Genomic DNA, 21,203 nt, shown 5'->3' on the forward strand with positions numbered 1-21,203 from the left:
AGTGATTTTATTCTGTTGTCTTTGGCTAGGGAGGACATTCTTTCAAAATCCAACTGAGTGTTGGTATTTTTTAGTGACTCTTTTAGTTCATGGGCCATGGTTGCCCTGTCCACCAAGGTTGCATAGACCATCTCTCCAGTCTGTTTGTGGAGTTCAATTTGGTCCATGGGATGGATGTCTTTGGCTAGGACCTCCACCCTTGTCTTCACATAATCTGCCGCTGATTTTGGATGGGGCACTGTAGGTTTGAAATGGCTGAGGATCATTTTCTCCTCTTGAATGTCATATACAGACATTAGCCTTTCTTTTTGGGCTGGTGTTGCATTTAGGAATTGTTTATAGACTTCCACCCTCAACAAGTCATTATGTGCCTTTATTTGCTTGAAAGAAGCCTTAGTGCTTTTGGGCTTCTTGCTCTGCTGAGAGGAGGAGGACACCTCCAAACCAAGTTGTAATCCCTGCTCCTGCTGAAAGGAGCTTGTACCTGTATGTTGGCTGCCCTCCCTGTCTTTCCTTGAACTGTCAAGGACTTCTTCAGTGATGTCTTCTACCTCTGGGGAGTCAGCCCTTTGCCTTTTGGTCTGGGGTTGTTGGGAGGATCCACTAGCAGGAGTGGACTCTTCTCTGTCTCTTTTCGTACCCCTCTCCTCCTGTGCTGGGGTCTGCAAAATTGGAGCTGTTGGTGGCTCAGTTTGTGGAGGGGGAGTCTGCTCTGGTTGCTGCCCTTGTTGCTGCTCTTGTTGCTGCTCACTTGAAGGGGCAGGCTTTTCTTTCACGGTTTCTTCTTCAGCACCCATTATTCCTTTCCCTTTGTCTGTACCTGGTGCTGCTGTAGAAGGTGCCTGTGTGGCTGGTGCAGTTCTTGAGGCCGAGGTCCCTTCTCCTGCTGAGTGCGGTCGTTTGAAGGGTACCTGCTGCACAGAATCTAGGTCAAGAGTCTTTTCCAATTCCTTGACATTCTTTTGCATTATCTCTTCTTCAGTTAATTTTTCAATTAAAGTATCCTGCTGCCATTCTTGCTGGTTGGCATATTTTTCAATGTGTGGATATTTGCAATGCTTATAACCTAGTAGCCTGTACTTGACTCTTCTAGCAGTAATGAAGCCTTCAGGGTCGTAAGGGACCCACCGGAAACTATGTGATAGCTTGTATTTGTCTTTGAGGATTAGGTCAGCATCTTCCCACCCTTCTTTTTTATTCATGATGAAGGGGCCCACCTGGTGCTTGAACTTGAGATGGGCTTTTTTTTGGAGCTGTGAAAGTGAGTGAGGTCAGAGTGAATTAACTGCCTATAATACTCCAAGGCAAATATCCTCATAGGCACATATTTTGGGAGCCTGTATGGACAGAGCTCACAGCCATAGACTCTGATGACTGTATGATCCTCATATAGGTACCAATCACCTATTTTGTAATTCTTGGAGAGCTGCAGGACTTTCTGTATTTCAGTTGATATTCTGGGAGGAGGGGACCTCATCAATAAGCAAGAGACAGGGTATACAAATTGGTCAATAAATTCACAATAGGAATAGGGTGAATTTTGGACTTCGTGAAAGACAGATGTCCAGAAGATAACAGATCTTCTTTCCCCTTTATAATCCAGCTTTTTGATGTAGCATGGAAAAATCTCGGACTGATAGTACATGAAAAGGTGGTAGATATAGGATGAGTACTTGAAGACGCCCTGTCTGTCTACTTTGCACAACTGATCATGAATCTTGTTAGCTATGAACTTGGCAAAGTTATATTTGCGGGCAGGGGGTTGGCCTGGGCTGTAAGCAGCTAACAATACCAGCATTGTTTCATCCACATGCTCACTGGTTCTGTATCCCAACACATAAGCAATCATGTCCAGCAATAGTCTGCCTACCTCAGTAAAATAGACATCCAAGTAGGGAGGTGGCCCTGTGGGCTGGCATTCAGGTCTCATAAATGTCCTGGTGATCTTCTGAATATCCTCACTGGTCATCTTGGCACCAGTGTCCAGCAGATAATTCATGGAAAATGGGAACAACAGCTCAGTTTGATCAAAGTGGAGCATCTTATTGATGGTTTCAGGATTAATGTGAAAGATGATGCTCCCAGATGGAGACTTAATAGCTCTGTGCTGCACATCATAATTTTCAGCACATAGGCGAATAATCTCAGGAAAAATATTGACAGAGGGGAGACAGTAGTATGGCAGATTTGACTCCCATATCCCATATGTATCCTGGCCATTCAGGTAGTCATCTCTTAATTGCCTGAAGGTCTGCAGGAAGTCCCTGTTACCCACAAAGTCTTCAATGAGGTAGTCCCTGTCAGCAAGAGGCAAGGACTCCAGGTCCTTATTTGGTGCATTTATAGGAGCAACACTGAGGGCTGTGGGTGCAGGAGCAGCCATTTGTCTAGTCTGAATTTGAACAAGGTGAGTGCAATGTTTTGCAAGGTTCCTTAAAGCTTAAGTGACAGGCTTACTGTAGATAATACTTGGAATTTTGTTCAAAGTGGAATAAGCAGGCTTGGCAGACTTGTCTCTGCTATTTTTTGGTAAATTCACAGGGATTGTGAATTGGTGAGGATGATTGCAGAGGGTGTGGAGGCTTCAATTTGGTGACATGCAGACTTGGGCCTCCACCCGGCAAAAGGGAACAATGCCGAGCAACTCGGGGCTAAATTTGTAATTATCAAGCCGTGAATTATCGTTTGAATATCAAATTCATGGAGCTGGGGCAATGCAGGTTGATTTAATTGCAAATTAAGTAGTAGACAGTGTGCAATTTAGGATTTGACCGATGCTTATTGGAGAATTCGCATAGAAATGGCATGCATAGGGGCGAAACAAGGAACTTGCGATGAATACCTGGATAAAATAGCTTGGAAAGCCTGCGGGCTGAACAGTGAAGGCTCAAGGTAGCCGAGTTGACGAGTTCTGACGGTTGCAAATTCAAATTTGGAGGTTGGAGGCGACCCGGCGATGAAATGGCGACAACAACTTTGTCCTTTACACTCGAAAATGACATAAAAACGGCTAAAACCGCGCTTTTTAACGACGAATTCGGGCCAAAAGGGTCATTGGCGCCTTTCCGCCGATGACGTCAGCATGACGTCATGGCGGGCCCGGGGTACGGAGGGTGACGTGGACGCTGAGCTGGAGGCCAGCGTGGACGGACATGGTGGCGGGCAGAGAACAGTGGCAGGGCTACGTGGAGGGCCACGTGGTGTGGGGGCGGGCGGAGGAGGCACGACGTCATGATGACGTGTGGGTGACGTGGTGCCGCAAGGGTGGTATTAGGGATGCGGTAAGCGGTCTCCCCGCACCACCTTTGGTGATAGGCGGTATCGGGGAGGGGGGCTCCGAACAACCCCAGCGCATGCCACGCGTCCTAGGTACGGCCTCCATTACCGCCCTCTCCCCGGACGTTAAAGGGAGGCATGTCCAGATTTGATATTGACCGCCCACCGTTGGATCGGGGGCGGCGGACATCGGACGGCTGGCGGGCGCCGCAGTTTGTCGTGCAGCTTTGGGTGGGGACCCGCCCGGCAATAAAATATTCACTTTAATATTTTGGGCGCGGGACTTTGGGTTTAAGGGTTTCTGTGGGTTTTTCGGGGTATGAGTTAATATGTGGGGGGAAAAAGGTTAGACTTAGGTTTTGAGCAGAGGGAAAGAGGTTTTTTGATGAAATTCTTTAAGAAAAGAGGGGAGATGATGGATTAGGGGGAGGTTATTACTCTAACCAGAGGCTAGAGTAATCCCATGACAGGGTTGACCATAGTCCCTGGTGGACTAATGTCTCCCTTAAACAAATTTATTTAGCTATAGTGCTAACAAGGGGGAATATTATACATGTTTAGGGGTTTATACACCATGGTGTTATAATAGTAGGGGGAAGGGAAACATAAGGGATTTAGTGTAGATACAGTCAGTAGTTAGTACTGGGGGGAAATGAGAATGGGAAATGGTGCTTACTAAGCTTTTTGGGAATCAAACTTAGTTAGGAAGTAGATCAAAATGAAAAGAATTTTTAGACAAGAAATGTGGCTTCTTTTCAAAGAAAGAAATCATTTATGACATCAAATTTGTATAAATGAAGAGCACAAGGAGGACTGGTCAGGCAGATCCTGCAGTCCTCATGGGAGGTTAGTAAGAAACTTTGAAGGGAAATGAGGGAAGTTAGTGATGACTTTAGCACTTTTCTACTTAGGCCACTGCTCTTGCCTTTTCTGCTGATGGCCACTTTGATTTACTCCAAGTGATGTACTTGGATTTTAGCTTTCTGCAACATTCCACTGCCTACCCTGCCTATTTCCTAGCATTTTTTGTTACTTCAAGGAGGGTGCACTTGGACTTGCAAACCCTTAGGTGCCTTTTCTTTTCCTTTGGCTTTTCTTTTGATTTTCTATCTAAGGCTATCCTTATTGCTTCCAAGGCCCCAGATTAAATAGTTGGGAACCTTCTTTCTCTACCTAATTACTTTGTTTGCCAAGATTGAACTGTTTGGACAGACTTCTTTCTCTAATCTATAACAAAAATTGAAACATGGCCTGACCCAGCTTAAGCTGTTGGATCACCCAAAATGGGAGATAGGGCAGCATCAACCAAATGTAAATGTGTGTCTTCCATCAGAATATGAGATCTTTGCATCCCCAAAGTAGATCATATTGGCACTTTCCATGCCAATCATGAAAAATGAAACCTATTGGTATAGGTAGCTAACAGTGGCTCCACTTGGGGATGGTTTTTCTTCTTGAAAGACCAAGAACAGCAGGTCAGAATGCCTTGGCCCTTGATCTGTTCTTACCAAAATTTGAAAATTTTCTCTTTGTACTTCAAAACTGGAGGCTATTACCTCTGTGGAATTCCTGGCATATAAAGCCCCTTTATGTTTATTTGTAGTAGCTTCTCAAACTGAACTATTTATGTGCTGAAAGAAAATATATACAGCTGATTATGTACTCTGTTATACTTCAAAGGAGTCAGCACCCTGTAGTGCTTGTATGACAAAAGAAAGGGAGTCAAATTTGCCATGCTTACTCTTCAGCCTTAGTTCTTCTGTCAATTTGTAGGATTTGAACTCTGCTATACACTTGATCAGACATATTATCTGATTGATCCTTCTCTGCATGTCATTTGGCTCAGCTTGACTTTCTTGGAGTAACTTCATGAAAGTGATGAAGGAAATTTGGCTTCTAATCCATAAACTAGGGCTGAAATTAGTCTATATAAGGCATTCACAAGCTGAAGATGTTCACAAATTTGATGATTCAGCTAGGCCATTATAGTATGCAGTAGAATGGCCCAACAGGGATCTGAAAGCAGATATTGGTCTTAACTGAATGATAGTGGAATCATTTGCTTGTCTACATGGGATGGCCTCAATCCATTTGGTGAAGTAGTCTATGGCTGTGAGGATCCATCTATGTTGGCCTGAAGATGAGGGATGAATTTCCCCAATGAAATCCAAGCCCCACTGCTGAAACGGTCTCTCTGTTGCAATAGGCCTCAAAGGGAGTGGCAGTAACTTTCTCTTTCCCTCAAATATTTGACATTTGTGGCATGAGGTAGAAAACCTTTTAACATCAGAGAACAAGGTGGGCCAATAGTAACCAGCCCTCAGTATTTTATCCATAGTGGACTTCCAATACAAGTGTCCACCACACTCACCTGCATGAAATTCTTCCATGATTTTGTTAGTCTTACTCTCAATCAAGCAGTTTAACAATATACCCTCATGGTTTTTCCAAAGTAAATTTCCACCCATGACATAAAATTTTGAAGCTTTCATTTTTAGGAACCTACATTTAGTTCTGGACAATCCTGGGGGAGCACACAGGTTTTGTAACACATAACATATATCAGAATACCAAGGGGATTGTTCAAAGGCTACGTTGATCTTTGGAGTCGCCAGCTCCGGTTCACTGTCCAGTTGGTTAATGTCTAAGGCTTGAAAGTTTTCTTCTGACATTAGTTTGGCCAAACCTTGCCCTTTTATCAGTTTTGTAGGTTTTATTTCAATATCAAATTCCAAGATGTTGGCAATCCATTTTCCTCTTCTGCCCTCTAATTTCTCTTGAGTAAGTATGTCTTTCACAATGGGACTTGGTACATAAGCTATAACATGGGAATATAGGATGTAAATCCTAAAGTCTTTGATGGCTTTGACCAAAGCATAAGCTTGTTTCTCCATGATTTGATATTTCAGAGGTGCATCTCTAAGAGCTCTACTAAAGAAAGCAATGGGTTTCTCATTTCCTTGGTCATCTTTCTGTAATAAGACAGCAGCAATGGTATGCTGGGAGGCAAAAGAGAAAATAATGAATTCTCTATCAAATTGAGGGTTTGTTAAGACTGGTGTTTGGGTAAGGGCCAACTTTATGCCTTCAAAAGCTTGATTTGCTTCTACCGTCCATTTCACTTTTGAATCCTTCTTTAGCATGTTCAATAATCTGATCAATTCTGCTAAGTTTGGGATAAACCTCCTTAAAAAGTTAATCTTTCCCAAGAAGGCTTGCAATTCTTTGATGTTTCTAGGGTGGGGCATTTGCAAGATAGCCTGTATCCTATCTGGGTCAATTCTAATGCCATCCTTTGAAATGATGTGACCTAATAGCTTACCTTCTTCTAAACCAAACAGGGATTTCTTGGGATTTAAAGAAATTCCATACTTCCTACAGGTTATGAATATTTGCCTTAGATGTTTCAAATGTTCTTGGTCAGATTTTGAGAAAGGTGTGAGATCATCTAAATAAATGACAAGGAAGTCATGAATCTCTTTAGCAAAAGCAATATCCATTGCTCTTTGAAATGTAGCCCCTGCATTTTTTAACCCAAAAGGCATTTTGACATATTTGAAGGTTCCCCATGGGGTTGTAAATGTTGTTTTGTCCTGATCATCAGGGTGAACTAGGATTTGGTTGAAACCTGAGAATCCATCAAGTAAAGAAATTCTTGAGGCCCCCACTACTCTTTGCAAGATGTGATCCATCTTGGGTAAGGGGTAATTATCTTTCAAGGACACTTGATTCAAGTTCCTTAGATCAACACAAAGCCTTATTTCACCAGTTTTCTTTCTGGTAGGAACCAAGTTTGAAACCCAATCAGAAAATCTGATTGGTGCTATGATGCCAGCCTTAAACATTTTTTGTACCTCTTGCTCCATTGCTGGGAGAAGCATAGGATTTATTCTCCTCAATTTTTGCTTAAAGGGTTTTTGATTTGGCTTGAGAGGGATAGTGTGTTGAATAACAGAGGTGTCATAGGATTTTAAATCCTCATAACTCCATGCAAAGACATCTTGGAATTCTTTAAAGAGGTCAATGTATTTAGGCTTCTGATCAGGTGTTAAAGATGCAGACAATTTAATTATCTTGGGTTGTTCTGCAGTTCCAATGTTACACTCTTCTATGGTAGTATTGAGGGGCTGCAATTTTGGCTTCCTGAGAATATTATTTGAGTCGAAAATGTCTTCCAAGGGAGTAAGGCCTGTTGGGAGGAAGTTGTCTTTCAGTTGTATAATTTCAGCTTCATTATCAGCCATCTCTTCACAACTGATTTGTTTAAGTTCTTGTAGGTTTTCTTTGTTAAAAATGGTTGGATGTAACATTTGGTTTGCTGTTTTGGGAGAAATACTTGTTTGGTGTTGTTCACCTAGTGTTTGTGAATCACTTGCAGCCTCCATATCAATGTTTAGCCCTGAAAATTCTTGTTGTAAAGTCAAAAATTGATTTATATGGGTATCATCCTCAAACACTTGCCAGTCCTTGACATTGTTTGGGACAGAAGGTCTGTGTTTTACCTCGGCTGTAAAGCAATGCTGGGGTTCAAAAGGAAGTTTACAAGTGCTTGCAAATGTAGCCAAGCTATGAGCATGCAGGTTATGGGTTCTAGGAATTTTGGTAATTTGAAATTCAGTGAAGGACTGTAGTAGTTCAGCAGCAGCAGATCTATAAGATCTCAGTCTTTTGTCATCGGTGACAAAATTACCCTTTACTTGTTGGATAACTAGGTCTGAGTCTCCTAGGATTGAAACTTTTATGGCTTGTAAGGATTTTACTAGCTTGAGGCCTAGTAAGAGAGCTTCATATTCTGCCATATTGTTGGTGCACCTGAAGTTTAACCTATAGGCTCGGCCTTCTGAATGACTGTTTTGTTTATTATGTATCCAAACCCCTGCTCCTGCCCCTAACTTGTTGACTGACCCATCAAATTCAAGGAACCATAGGATATCTTGTTTTAGGGAAGAATTGTCAACTGTTATGGGAGTTAGCATCAACAACTTGAAATCTTGGCTTACGTTTGGTTTTCCTTCTTGAACTGCTTTGTTAATTGATTTCTCAATCATTATGTCTTGAACAGTAGTTTCTTCATTTATATGCTGATCTTGTTTGAGTGTTTGGTTTTCTTCATCATTTGTGGGACCTGTATTATCATTGAAGAGAATGTAGGAGTCTATGTCAGAATGGACAGCATATATGGGAAAGTTTTGAGGTTTTTCTTCACTGCTGACCATGTATTTCATAAGTGACTCTCTATATAACCTCTTGGGTTGACCAAAGACTAAGATGGTGGCATATGACATGTCTAATTGTAGGGAACCTTGGAGTTTAGCCCCCCATGATCTTGATAAGAGCATCCCATATTTGGGTGGGATATCAACAACTACAACATCCATTAGAATTGTTTTATTTGGGTACTGAACAAGGGACACACATAAGTCTTTTATCAAGCCTAAACACTTAACTTGGCTAGAGTCAAATGAGAATAGGTCCTTATATGGTCTTGTAATATCTAGATTCAATCTCTCCATGACTGATTTAGGCATCAGGTTGTGAGAGGCACCTGAGTCGAACATTGCATTGTGTAGTATCTTATCATGAACATGCAGGCTGACATAGAAAGGTAAGATCCTGTAACTGCTGTCTTTCCGTCAACCTCTGGACCGAAAAGCAATTCTGGGGTGTCATCCAACACATTGATATTATCTTTATTACGAGTAAGTTGTAGGGACTTCTTGATTTGTTGTTTATAAATGTCATTCTTGGCTAATTCTGAGAGAGGAATAGCTACCTTTAATTTGCCAATTTCAGCTTCTAAGTCAAAGGGTCTTTCAGATTGGATCTTGGTGTTGTGGGTGACAGCCTTTTCCTTGTTCACTAGGTTTTCTTCTTGATTCTTATCTTGATCTTGAGGCTTGTCCTTCTTACTTATCTCTTGAGAAGTGTTACTTGTATTGGGCTGCAAGGGTGATGTAGCCATAGTCTGTTGTTTTGAAGGCAATGGTTCAGTGACTTCTTGAACGGTTATTTCATTTGTAACTGAATCAGTTGTGTCATTTGGTTCTGTGACTATGGATCTTTTGGGCTGCTGGCTATCCTTTGTTTTTTCAGGCTGTGTTACATTTATAGTTCTGCTTCTTAGCTTATATTGCTTATGAACTTCATAAACAGCTGTGTCATAGCCTTGTTTAAAGTCAAATGACTCACCTGACCTGGTTTGGAATTGCTGAATGTCATCATCCTTATGATCTTCTTGACTCAGAAAAACTTGCTGCTCATCATTCAGGCCCATCAGGTTAATGTGGGTGTCATCTGTTTGCTCATTCGAAGTGGATGCCTCAGTATAGTTTTCTTGGAAAGGAAGTCTTATGTCTGGATCAGAACCGGCCTTGCCAACGTTTGGGTTTTGATTTCTCCTAAAATTGGGATTCCTGATAGGGTTATTTTGTAATGCTTCCCATGATGACTTTCTTTCAACTGATTCTACTCTATCACCCAATCTCTTCATACCAGTGAGTATTGCATCTAGTTTTTGATCAAAGGCTGAGGGTTCTTCTTTGAAAGTGGTTCTCTTTTCCAACCTTGCCCTATTTCTTTTGGCAATCAAGTTAGCCTCTACTGTGACAGCAACCTTTTGGGCATCTTCAAGGGTTTCAGGGGCTCTTTCCTTCAACTGATATGCCATATCAGGGTCAAAACCATCCGGAAATTTGTACAAGGCTAAATCAGGAGGAGGTATTAAATTCTGTGGTATTGCGTTATATACGTTATTGAATCTTGCACAATACTCTAAAACGGTCTCTTGAGGACCTCGTTTGATTGTATCATATTCACCAAGTATGTGCAGGGGATCTTTCTTTTTCTCCCATCTATTAGTAAAGGCTTGATAAAGCTCATCAGGGGTTGTGATGGTATTTACAGCCAGTGATCTAAACCAAGTTCTTACATCCCCTGTGAGGCTCTGAACAAAGATTCTCATTCTCACACTGTCATCATCTATTTCATAGTTCTCAAAATGGTCTTGCATCCTTCTGGCATGCTGAATTGCTGTGAAAGGGCCAGTGGAGTCAAAATATGAGATCTTGGATTGGTAGTCCTGAGGTAGAGCTGCAGCATTAGCAGGCAACTGCAGGGGTGCATATCTATTAGCCATATTTGCAGGATTTATAGGATTGACAGGGATAACTGGGATAACATGAACGACTGGTACAACAGGGGTAGTGGGAACGGTAGAAACTAGAGTGTTGGTCAAGGGAATATGTGCAGTGGATGGAGGTGTGAAAGGAGGGCTTTGAGATGTGGATGGTGAACTGGGGGAATCAAGGGTAGACCGAAATAGAACCTTGATTGGAGTTGGAACAGGGTTTGGATAAGCTGTCTCAGGACTTAAATCAGCAAGCGTTTCCTGTCCTTGCTGCTTCCTAATGATTTTAGGGATTGTATTAGGATTTTCAAAAACAGTTGGTGGATTGGGGTCAGGATTAGACCTTGTATATCGCGGATTCTTCTTGGGAGCCAGCTTCTGAACTTGTTTTTGAGTATGTTTTGGGAATATTTTTGTGTCTACAAGGGCCAGACAAGATTTTGGAATGACTGTGTATATCTTAAAGCTAGCATGAAAATTGACTGAAGCAGCTTTAAGAAATATACAGAAATTTAGAAAATCCTAAGGAATCCCCAGTGGAGTCGCCAATTATGTTAACACTCAGGTTGTTCCCTTTGACTCCCAAGGGAATACGGTCGAGGTAACCACTAACCAATCTTTGGGTCACAGGTTCTAGCCTACCTATGACCAGAGAGGGCTCTCTCTTTATGCTTTAGCTTTGTTTGTGTAGGATTTTTAGGCTAGCTATGATGCTCAAGGTTTGTTTTTTGGACTTGGTTGGATGATGATTTCAGTCAAGATATATTTGTGCTCACTAGAATGTTCTAGGCCATTGGGCATGGAGTCAGTGGTCCTTTAGTTGTTTGGTGTGCTTTGTTGATACAGTAGTGATGCTGCAGGGCTGGATAAGTGTCTGAGGAACAATGCTTTGAAATTGTGATTAAGTGTGATGTATCCAGTTCATGAAAGGCAGTTTAAGAATCTTTCAATAAACTGATATGCAAAAGAAGTGAGAATATTATTTAGAAGCAGTGAAGAATTTCTAGATAACATTCACCTTTATAGAATTAATGAAAAACATGAGCATTTAAGAATTCATGTCCATAGTTAATTCTGAAGAAAAACATTTACAGCAATAAAAGATTGAGCACCGGGTGTAACCAAACATATCCTGCACTATCCCTTTTCTCTATTGCTAGATTTAGTGAAACATGAGCATGAGTTAATAACATAAGAAGACAAAACAGAGATTAAGAAAAACTTATTATTCCATCATACAGCACAAGAATTCTGCAACAGCACGCATGTCATCAGCAAGACATCAAATTTCCAGGAAATCACTGAGTTGGTCCAGCCCTTTGTATTAGATAATCTGAAAGTATACAATACATTTGCCTCAGAGTGAAAATCACCAACCCCTCATGCGTTGCTCAGGGGGGTATATATACAAAATTTACATGAGAAAAATATCAAAGAAATGAGTTAATGGCTCATTAATGTTATGCCAACTCCTGGAGCCTAGTAGCTGAGAAAGTTAATGCTGTAATAACTCTTCAGTGCTTTAGCTGTCCAAAATAGTCAGAAACTGTTGACTTGGTGGCTATTGGAGTCGGCTGAGGATACGCTGTCCAAAATTTGCGTATTTTCTTATCCTTTGGGCTATCTGTCGTTCTCCATGTGCTGAATCATCTTTCAGCTGCCTTAAATGCTAACTTTATTCTGCTGTTTGTCTTCTAGTGAGTTGGAGCTGGCAGTGACCGAGCAACTGAGGCTATCGTGGCAAAATTTGAAGCATTTCCTGCCACCAATCTTCCTTAGGCATTTGATGTCTTCGAATATTTATTAAAGTTTCATCGGCCTCTGTATATCTGTAAAAATTCGGAGGAATTTCAAAAAGGTGATTTACCTCATTTTCAATAAAAAACAGACCTTCAAGTTTATTGTATAGGCTCTGTCCTGTTGGAGGCCCTGTTTCCTCAGAAGTACTGCCAGATGCAGTGATTTGGTTTTCAATATAAGTTGCCATCCTGTTGGCAAATTGCTCTCGGGAGATCAGTCTTCTGGCACCGCTTAGTAGGTTGGGCAGTCCCTTTGCTTGCAGTTCTGCCATTTTGAGTTTATACTCATCCACCTCAGCCTGTATTTCATAGCATTTCCTCTCCACAGTTTGTACATAATTTCTGAGAGTTAGCACCTTTTTAGCTGTGAGGACAGCCTCTGTTCTGTTGACAATGCCGATGGTTGCCAGTTCCTCCTTTTCTTGCCTATTCAAAAAATCTATCATTCTATTGGCCTGCTCAGGCCTGTCTCCTAGCATTGTTTTGGCCCTCTGAATCTCTGTCTGTGCTTGGCCAATTAAATCCATTTGCTCATGTATAGTTTTAATTGACCTCCATTGTTTAGTGATGGATTGGCCAATTTTGGCCCATAGAATTCTTTTTATTTCAGCCATGGTACTTTCCAGATTCAGCTCTTTCTCCAAGGCCTTTATCTTTTCTTTTAGGGCCTTTATTTCTCTGCCTTGTTCTGCCACAGTCATTTTTTATTTATCATATTTGGCATCTAATTCTGCCAATTTTTCCTTGGCCTGTTTTATTTCATTTGCCTGGAGCTCCATTTCTTTAACGGCCTTAGTCAATTCTTCCACGCTTGTGCTGGAATCTGGAGCTGTTGTTGTTGCTGCTGCTTCTGTTGTGGGAGCCACTGCTGCCTCTGTAGTTGTTGCAGTGGTTGAAGTAGTTGGAGGAGCTTGGGATGTGGATTCTCCCTGTTTATCTTGTAATGCCCCTTCAAGTTCTTTCTCCAAATCGAGGACCTTTTGGTTTAGCTGCATTATGAGGTCCAGTTGCTCATCGACCTGCTTTTCCTTTTGTAACTCTGCTGTTTGAGGGTGCTCTGTGGGCAGCAGCTTTAACCTCTTTTTTAATGCATTGAGGTCATCCTCCTTTTTCTTCATAAGGGCCCTTACACCCTTTGGATCCTTACGATCATGTCCTAGGTCGATAATAATGTCCTCAAGTGATTTTATTCTGTTGTCTTTGGCTAGGGAGGACATTCTTTCAAAATCCAACTGAGTGTTGGTATTTTTTAGTGACTCTTTTAGTTCATGGGCCATGGTTTCCCTGTCCACCAAGGTTGCATAGACCATCTCTCCAGTCTGTTTGTGGAGTTCAATTTGGTCCATGGGATGGATGTCTTTGGCTAGGACCTCCACCCTTGTCTTCACATAATCTGCCGCTGATTTTGGATGGGGCACTGTAGGTTTGAAATGGCTGAGGATCATTTTCTCCTCTTGAATGTCATATACAGACATTAGCCTTTCTTTTTGGGCAGGTGTTGGATTTAGGAATTGTTTATAGACTTCCACCCTCAACAAGTCATTCTGTGCCTTTATTTGCTTGAAAGAAGCCTTAGTGCTTTTGGGCTTCTTGCTCTGCTGAGAGGAGGAGGACACCTCCAAACCAAGTTGTAATCCCTGCTCCTGCTGAAAGGAGCTTGTACCTGTATGTTGGCTGCCCTCTCTCTCTTTCCTTGAACTGTCAAGGACTTCTTCAGTGATGTCTTCTACCTCTGGGGAGTCAGCCCTTTGCCTTTTGGTCTGGGGTTGTTGGGAGGATCCACTAGCAGGAGTGGAATCTTCTCTGTCTCATTTCGTACCCCTCTCCTCCTGTGCTAGGGTCTGCAAAATTGGAGCTGTTGGTGGCTCAGTTTTTGGAGGGGGTGTCTGCTCTGGTTGCTGCCCTTGTTGTTGCTCTTGTTGCTGCTCACTTGAAGGGGCAGGCTTTTCTTTCACGGTTTCTTCTTCAGCACCCATTATTCCTTTCCCTTTGTCTGTACCTGGGGCTGCTGTAGAAGGTGCCTGTGTGGCTGGTGCAATTCTTGAGGCCGAGGTCCCTTCTCCTGCTGAGTACCTGCTGCACAGAATCTAGGTCAAGAGTCTTTTCCAATTCCTTGACATTCCTTTGCATTATCTCTTCTTCAATTAATTTTTCAATTAAATTATCCTGCTGCCATTCTTGCTGGTTGGCATATTTTTCAATGTGTGGATATTTGCAATGCTTATAACCTAGTAGCCTGTACTTGACTCTTCTAGCAGTAATGAAGCCTTCAGGGTCGTAAGGGACCCACCGGAAACTGTGTGATAGATTGTATTTGTCTTTGAGGATTAGGTCAGCATCTTCCCACCCTTCTTTTTTATTCATGATGAAGGGGCCCACCTGGTGCTTGAACTTGAGATGGGATTTCTTTTTGGAGCTGTGAAAGTGAGTGAGGTCAGAGTGAATTAACTGCCTATAATACTCCAAGGCAAACATCCTCATAGGCACATATTTTGGGAGCCTGTATGGACAGAGCTCACAGCCATAGACTCTGATGACTGTATGATCCTCATATAGGTACCAATCACCTATTTTATAATTCTTGGAGAGCTGCAGGACTTTCTGTATTTCAATTGATATTCTGGGAGGAGGGGACCTCATCAATAAGTAAGAGACAGGGTATACAAATTGGTCAATAAATTCACAATAGGAATAGGGTGAATTTTGGACTTCGTGAAAGACAGATGTCCAGAAGATAACAGATCTTCTTTCCCCTTTATAATCCAGCTTTTTGATGTAGCATGGAAAAATCTCGGACTGATAGTACATGAAAAGGTGGTAGATATAGGATGAGTACTTGAAGACGCCCTGTCTGTCTACTTTGCACAACTGATCATGAATCTTGTTAGCTATGAACTTGGCAAAGTTATACTTGCGGGCAGGGGGTTGGCCTGGGCTGTAAGCAGCTAACAATACCAGCATTGTTTCATCCACATGCTCACTGGTTCTGTATCCCAACACATAAGCGATCATGTCCAGCAATAGTCTGCCTACCTCAGTAAAATAGACATCCAAGTAGGGAGATGGCCCTGTGGGCTGGCATTCAAGTCTCATAAATGTCCTAGTGATCTTCTGAATATCCTCACTGGTCATCTTGGCACCAGTGTCCAGCAGATAATTCATGGAAAATGGGAACAACATCTCAGTTTGATCAAAGTGGAGCATCTTATTGATGGTTTCAGGACTAATGTGAAAGATGATGCTCCCAGATGGAGACTTAATAGCTCTGTGCTGCACATCATAATTTTCAGCACATAGGCGAATAATCTCAGGAAAAATATTGACAGAGGGGAGACAGTAGTATGGCAGATTTGACTCCCATATCCCATATGTATCCTGGCCATTCAGGTAGTCATCTCTTAATTGCCTGAAGGTCTGCAGGAAGTCCCTGTTACCCACAAAGTCTTCAATGAGGTAGTCCCTGTCAGCAAGAGGCAAGGATTCCAGGTCCTTATTTGGTGCATTTATAGGTGCAACACTGAGGGCTGTGGGTGCAGGAGCAGCCATTTGTGTAGTCTGAATTTGAACAAGGTGAGTGCAATGTTTTGCAAGGTTCCTTAAAGCTTAAGTGACAGGCTTACTGTAGATAATACTTGGAATTTTGTTCAAAGTGGAATAAGCAGGCTTGGCAGACTTGTCTCTGCTATTTTTTGGTAAATTCACAGGGATTGTGAATTGGTGAGGATGATTGCAGAGGGTGTGCAGGCTTCAATTTGGTGACATGCAAACTTGGGCCTCCACCCGGCAAAAGGGAACAATGCCGAGCAACTCGGGGCTAAATTTGTAGTTATCAAGCCGTGAATTATCGTTTGAATATCAAATTCATGGAGCTGGGGCAATGCAAGTTGATTTAATTGCAAATTAAGTAGTAGACAATGTGGAATTTAGGATTTGACTGATGCTTATTGGAGAATTCGCATAGAAATGGCATGCATAGGGGCGAAACAAGGAACTTGCGATGAATACCTGGATAAATTAGCTTGGAAAGCCTGCGGGCTGAATAGTGAAGGCTCAAGGTAGCCGAGTTGACGAGTTCTGACGGTTGCAAATTCAAATTTGGAGGTTGGAGGCGACCCGGCGATGAAACGGCGACAACAACTTTATCCTTTACACTCGAAAATGACATAAAAACGGCTAAAACCGCGCTTTTTAACGACAAATTTGGGCCAAAAGGGTCATTGGCGCCTTTCCGCCGATGACGTCATGGCGGGCTCAGGGTACGGAGGGTGACGTGGATGCTGAGCTGGAGGGTAGCGTGGACGGACGTGGTGGAGGGCAGAGAACAGTGGCAGGTCTACGTGGAGGGCCACGTGGTGCGGGGGCGGGCGGAGGAGGCACGACGTCATGATGACGTGTGGGTGACGTGGTGCCGCAAGGGTGGTATTAGGGAGGCGGTAAGCGGTCTCCCCGCACCACCTTTGGTGATAGGCGATATCGGGGAGGGGGCTCCGAACAACCCCAGCGCATGCCACGCGTCCCGGGTACGGCCTCCATTACTGCCCTCTCCCCGGACGTTAAAGGGAGGCATGTCCAGATTTGATATTGACCGCCCACCGTTGGATCGGGGGCGGCGGACATCGGACGGCTGGCGGGCGCCGCAGTTTGTCGTGCAGCTTTGGGTGGGGACCCGCCCGCAATAAAATATTCACTTTAATATTTTGGGTGCGGGACTTTGGGTTTAAGGGTTTCTGTGGGTTTTTCGGGGTATGAGTTAATCTGTGGGGGGAAAAGGTTAGACTTAGGTTTTGAGCAGAGGGAAAGAGTTTTTTTGATGAAATTATTTAAGAAAAGAGGGGAGATGATGGATTAGGGGGAGGTTATTACTCTAACCAGAGGCTAGAGTAATCCCATGACAGGGTTGACCATAGTCCCTGGTGGACTAATGTCTCCCTTAAACAAATTTATTTAGCTATAGTGCTAACAAGGGGGGAATATTATACATGTTTAGGGGTTTATACACCATGGTGTTATAATAGTAGGGGGAAGGGAAACATAAGGGATTTAGTGTAGATACAGTCAGTAGTTAGTACTGTGGGGAAATGGTGCTTACTAAGCTTTTTGGGAATCAAACTTAGTTAGGAAGTAGATCAAAATGAAAAGAATTTTTAGACAATAAATGTGGCTTCTTTTCAAAGAAAGAAATCATTTATGACATCAAATTTGTATAAATGAAGAGCACAAGGAGGACTGGTCAGGCAGATCCTGCAGTCCTCATGGGAGGTTAGTAAGAAACTTTGAAGGGAAATGAGGGAAGTTAGTGATGACTTTAGCACTTTGCTACTTAGGCCACTGCTCTTGCCTTTTCTACTGATGGCCACTTTGATTTACTCCAAGTGATGTACTTGGATTTTAGCTTTCTGCAACATTCCACTGCCTACCTTGCCTATTTCCTAGCATTTTTTGTTACTTCAAGGAGGGTGCACTTGGACTTGCAAACCCTTAGGTGCCTTTTCTTTTCCATTGGCTTTTCTTTTGATTTTCTATCTAAGGCTATCCTTATTGCTTCCAAGGCCCCAGATTAAACAGTTGGGAACCTTCTTTCTCTACCTAACTACTTTGTCTGCCAAGATTGAACTGTTTGGACAGACTTCTTTCTCTAATATATAACAAAAATTGAAACATGGCCTGACCCAGCTTAAGCTGTTGGATCACCCAAAATGGGAGATAGGGCAGCATCAACCAAATGTAAATGTGTGTCTTCCATCAGAATATGAGATCTTTGCATCCCCAAAGTAGATCATATTGGCACTTCCCATGCCAATCATGAAAAATGAAACCTATTGGTATAGGTAGCTAACAGGTGCATTATTAGCTATGTCAACAACCAAAATATCCCACAAGACATGTAAAGAGAATAACAGACTAATGCACTTATCCTCGTCTAAAATATTAATATCAACATACAATAATTGACTTACCATAGTATTGAAGGCATTCAAATGCTCTATCATTGAGTCTCCATCCGTCATCCTTAGGTTATAAAGCTTCTTTCACAGGGAAAATTTATTTACCAAGGACTTATACTGATACAAAGTACAAAAGTCGCCCCACAAATATTTTGTTATAGTTTCTCCTAAAACATTCAGTAATATTGAATCTAAGACAAACAACTGTGTTTTTCTCCTTTCATTCTGATCCAACTTGGACGAGTCTTCTTTCATCATTGTCGTTGGTTTAGTAACTAGATCCATTGTGATCCACTAATATTTATCCACCAACAAATACTCCATCATGATCTTCCACAACGTAGAAGTATAATTGGTGAAGATATCAATATTTATCTTTCCATAGTTCATAGTTTCCTTTCACCACAAGAATTGATCCCACAAATCTTCCACTATAACAGGGTCTACCACAGGCCTAAACAAAGAACCCCTTAGTAGCAAAGGTGTCCCCTTGAAGCCAAAACTACTCTAATAACAAATGTAGGTTTTCACCCTAGGTACTAATAGTATAACTATAGAACTGGTAGGTATTACATATATGTAAAAGCACATGTATATATATCATCTTTCTCACTATAACTTATTGTAATGATGACAATAACGAAAATGGTAATGGTGTCAACAACATTGGTAATGTTATCATTCAATAAAGTAGTGATTTTGTTATTATCAAGAATGTTTAATATTCATTTAAGTTGTAACACTCTCCTCCCACATCTACCCTAGCAACCAGCCAGTCATGGTAAATGTGCAACTAGAGACCACTATGATATGATTTGACCTCCTAAGTCATATTAAGGAAGTGGAACCAACATAAACACACTATACAAACATCCAACATCTTCAACATAACCCTCAAAAGATAAGTCATCCACTCAAACAGCCTATCCCTGGGTCCCACTGTTGTTTTAGGTCTCTTAGGCCATAGTCGCTCTCATGCTATGGGTAAGGGAGTGACCACCAACATAAAGTCGCTCTCACAAGCCTGCCTACCAGCGACTATGGACCAAAATTTCCAGTGCTATGCCAGCGACCCCGAGATTTAAGCCACTTTTTTAGGCTCAAAGTCGAGGTCACTGCCCAAAATTGAACCATCTCTTCAAATCAGTACGATAACATGGAAATGACAGTATTAAAGAAAATACTTGTCCAAGACCTTGACTAGACCCCTACTAGCCATGATAGAAATTTCCTTAAACATATTGTAAATGTGTAATCTTCAGGTGTAATTCACAGTTCTGAGCATAGGGGTCTCATACTTACTTGAGAATCACTAAGAACCATTGATGCCTCAACACATCAACTGTTATTCCATCCAATAGGTCATAGATACATTTATCGTTCAATTATGAGTAAAAACATGATGAGAGCCACACATGGTTGCTGTCATAAAACACATGCATAACCAGCATAAGAGCAGTAGAAAATACTCATGAAAGTACAACCATATGGACCACATATAATTCATCAAAATACCATATAAATACAAGGAGAAATAACCTTTAATTGATGATGTGAAATCCAAACCCGGGATGGGACTTCCATGTTCCACCCGACCGTAGAATGGCTGAACCAAATCTCTCACCAATCATTCACCCCCGTGCCATATTCCAAGCTTGAATATGGGATCTCATAAAACACATCAATCAAAACTCATCTAGGGCTTCCGAAAGCCATCCACATAACCCATCAAACATTGATTTCACCTCACAGTTGAACATTACCAAACCATCATCAGACCAGTCTCTATCCCAACCATCCAGGGCTCAAAAACGTTTATCAAGGCTCCAGGACTAATAACTCAACCCACATCTTTTACTGGGCTCCAGAGAATTTGTCCAAGCAAGGCTCCAGGACTAGTAACTCAACCCACCAAGGGCTCCAGGACTAGTAACTCAACCCAAGCTGATACAGGGCTCTAGAGTATTTGTCCAACCAAGGCTCCAGGACTAGTAACTCAACCCAAGGTAAGGAACATGAGGACAAACCGAAAACAAACAATGAAAGTAACCCACAATCACCATGGCTATACTAGAAATGGCAAGGCTAGGCAATCCATTGTCGATCCATGCAATCCTCCATGCCAGTGATAGATCACAACCAAAAATCCACATGCATATGCCATGCATGCCAAAATTAGTGAAGAAATCATACATGCAACTCGGTACTTGCAAGAAAATATGATGTAGTTGTTGATGTCGATGGCTTCTTTCACTTTCCTGCTTTGCCTTTGCCTTCTTGCTCCAAGAATCCGAGTATGCCACACCCTCCAAGAGTGCTCCAAGAAAACTCTATGTATCCAAGATTATGAGAGAGAGAATAATGAGAGAGAGCTCCAACACTGCACTGACAAAAAATTACTAACTGATCCTCAGAAGTCTTTTTATGAATGAGGCCTCTATTTTCTTCATTTTCCTCCTCATATGCAACATGTGACCTTTCACCTCCTTTTTCTCCTAATTTCCATTATTTTCATAAATAAATATGCCAAAAATGTCATTTTTCCTTTCCAAAGCCTTAGAGATTTCCTTTGCCAATTTCCTTAGCCAAAAACAATCAAATGAACACTCCCTAAGATGTCTTGCCCAACATTCAACTTGGAATAAGTGTTCCATCATCTGTGGTTATTATTTTTTCCTTTTATTAACTTTTATTACATGGAATTTTCACTAGGGTTTTTATAGAACCCTCTCCCTTGGGGGACACCTTCCTTGGTGTTCAATCACACATATACCTCAGCAACTTGGTAAAAGAATACATACTTCTCATGGATCTTTATAACACAGCTTGATGCAGTATTTACAATGAAAGACTTGCTCAAGATAAAACATCATGACACCAAGAAAACATACCGCATAGTGGAGCTTTATAACATAGATTTTTACGATATTTACATCCAGTCACACATGTACATATAGTAACATCATAAAAATATATGTATACCAGAACAAATGCCAAATCATATACCAAAACATATATCAAAGCATATACTAAACACCATGTCTAAGCATATATTGA

This window comes from Pinus tabuliformis, chromosome 7, assembly GCF_031772625.1.
Source record: "Pinus tabuliformis cultivar Carrire ecotype Pingquan chromosome 7, CPIR1, whole genome shotgun sequence".
Classification (NCBI taxonomy): domain Eukaryota; kingdom Viridiplantae; phylum Streptophyta; class Pinopsida; order Pinales; family Pinaceae; genus Pinus; species Pinus tabuliformis.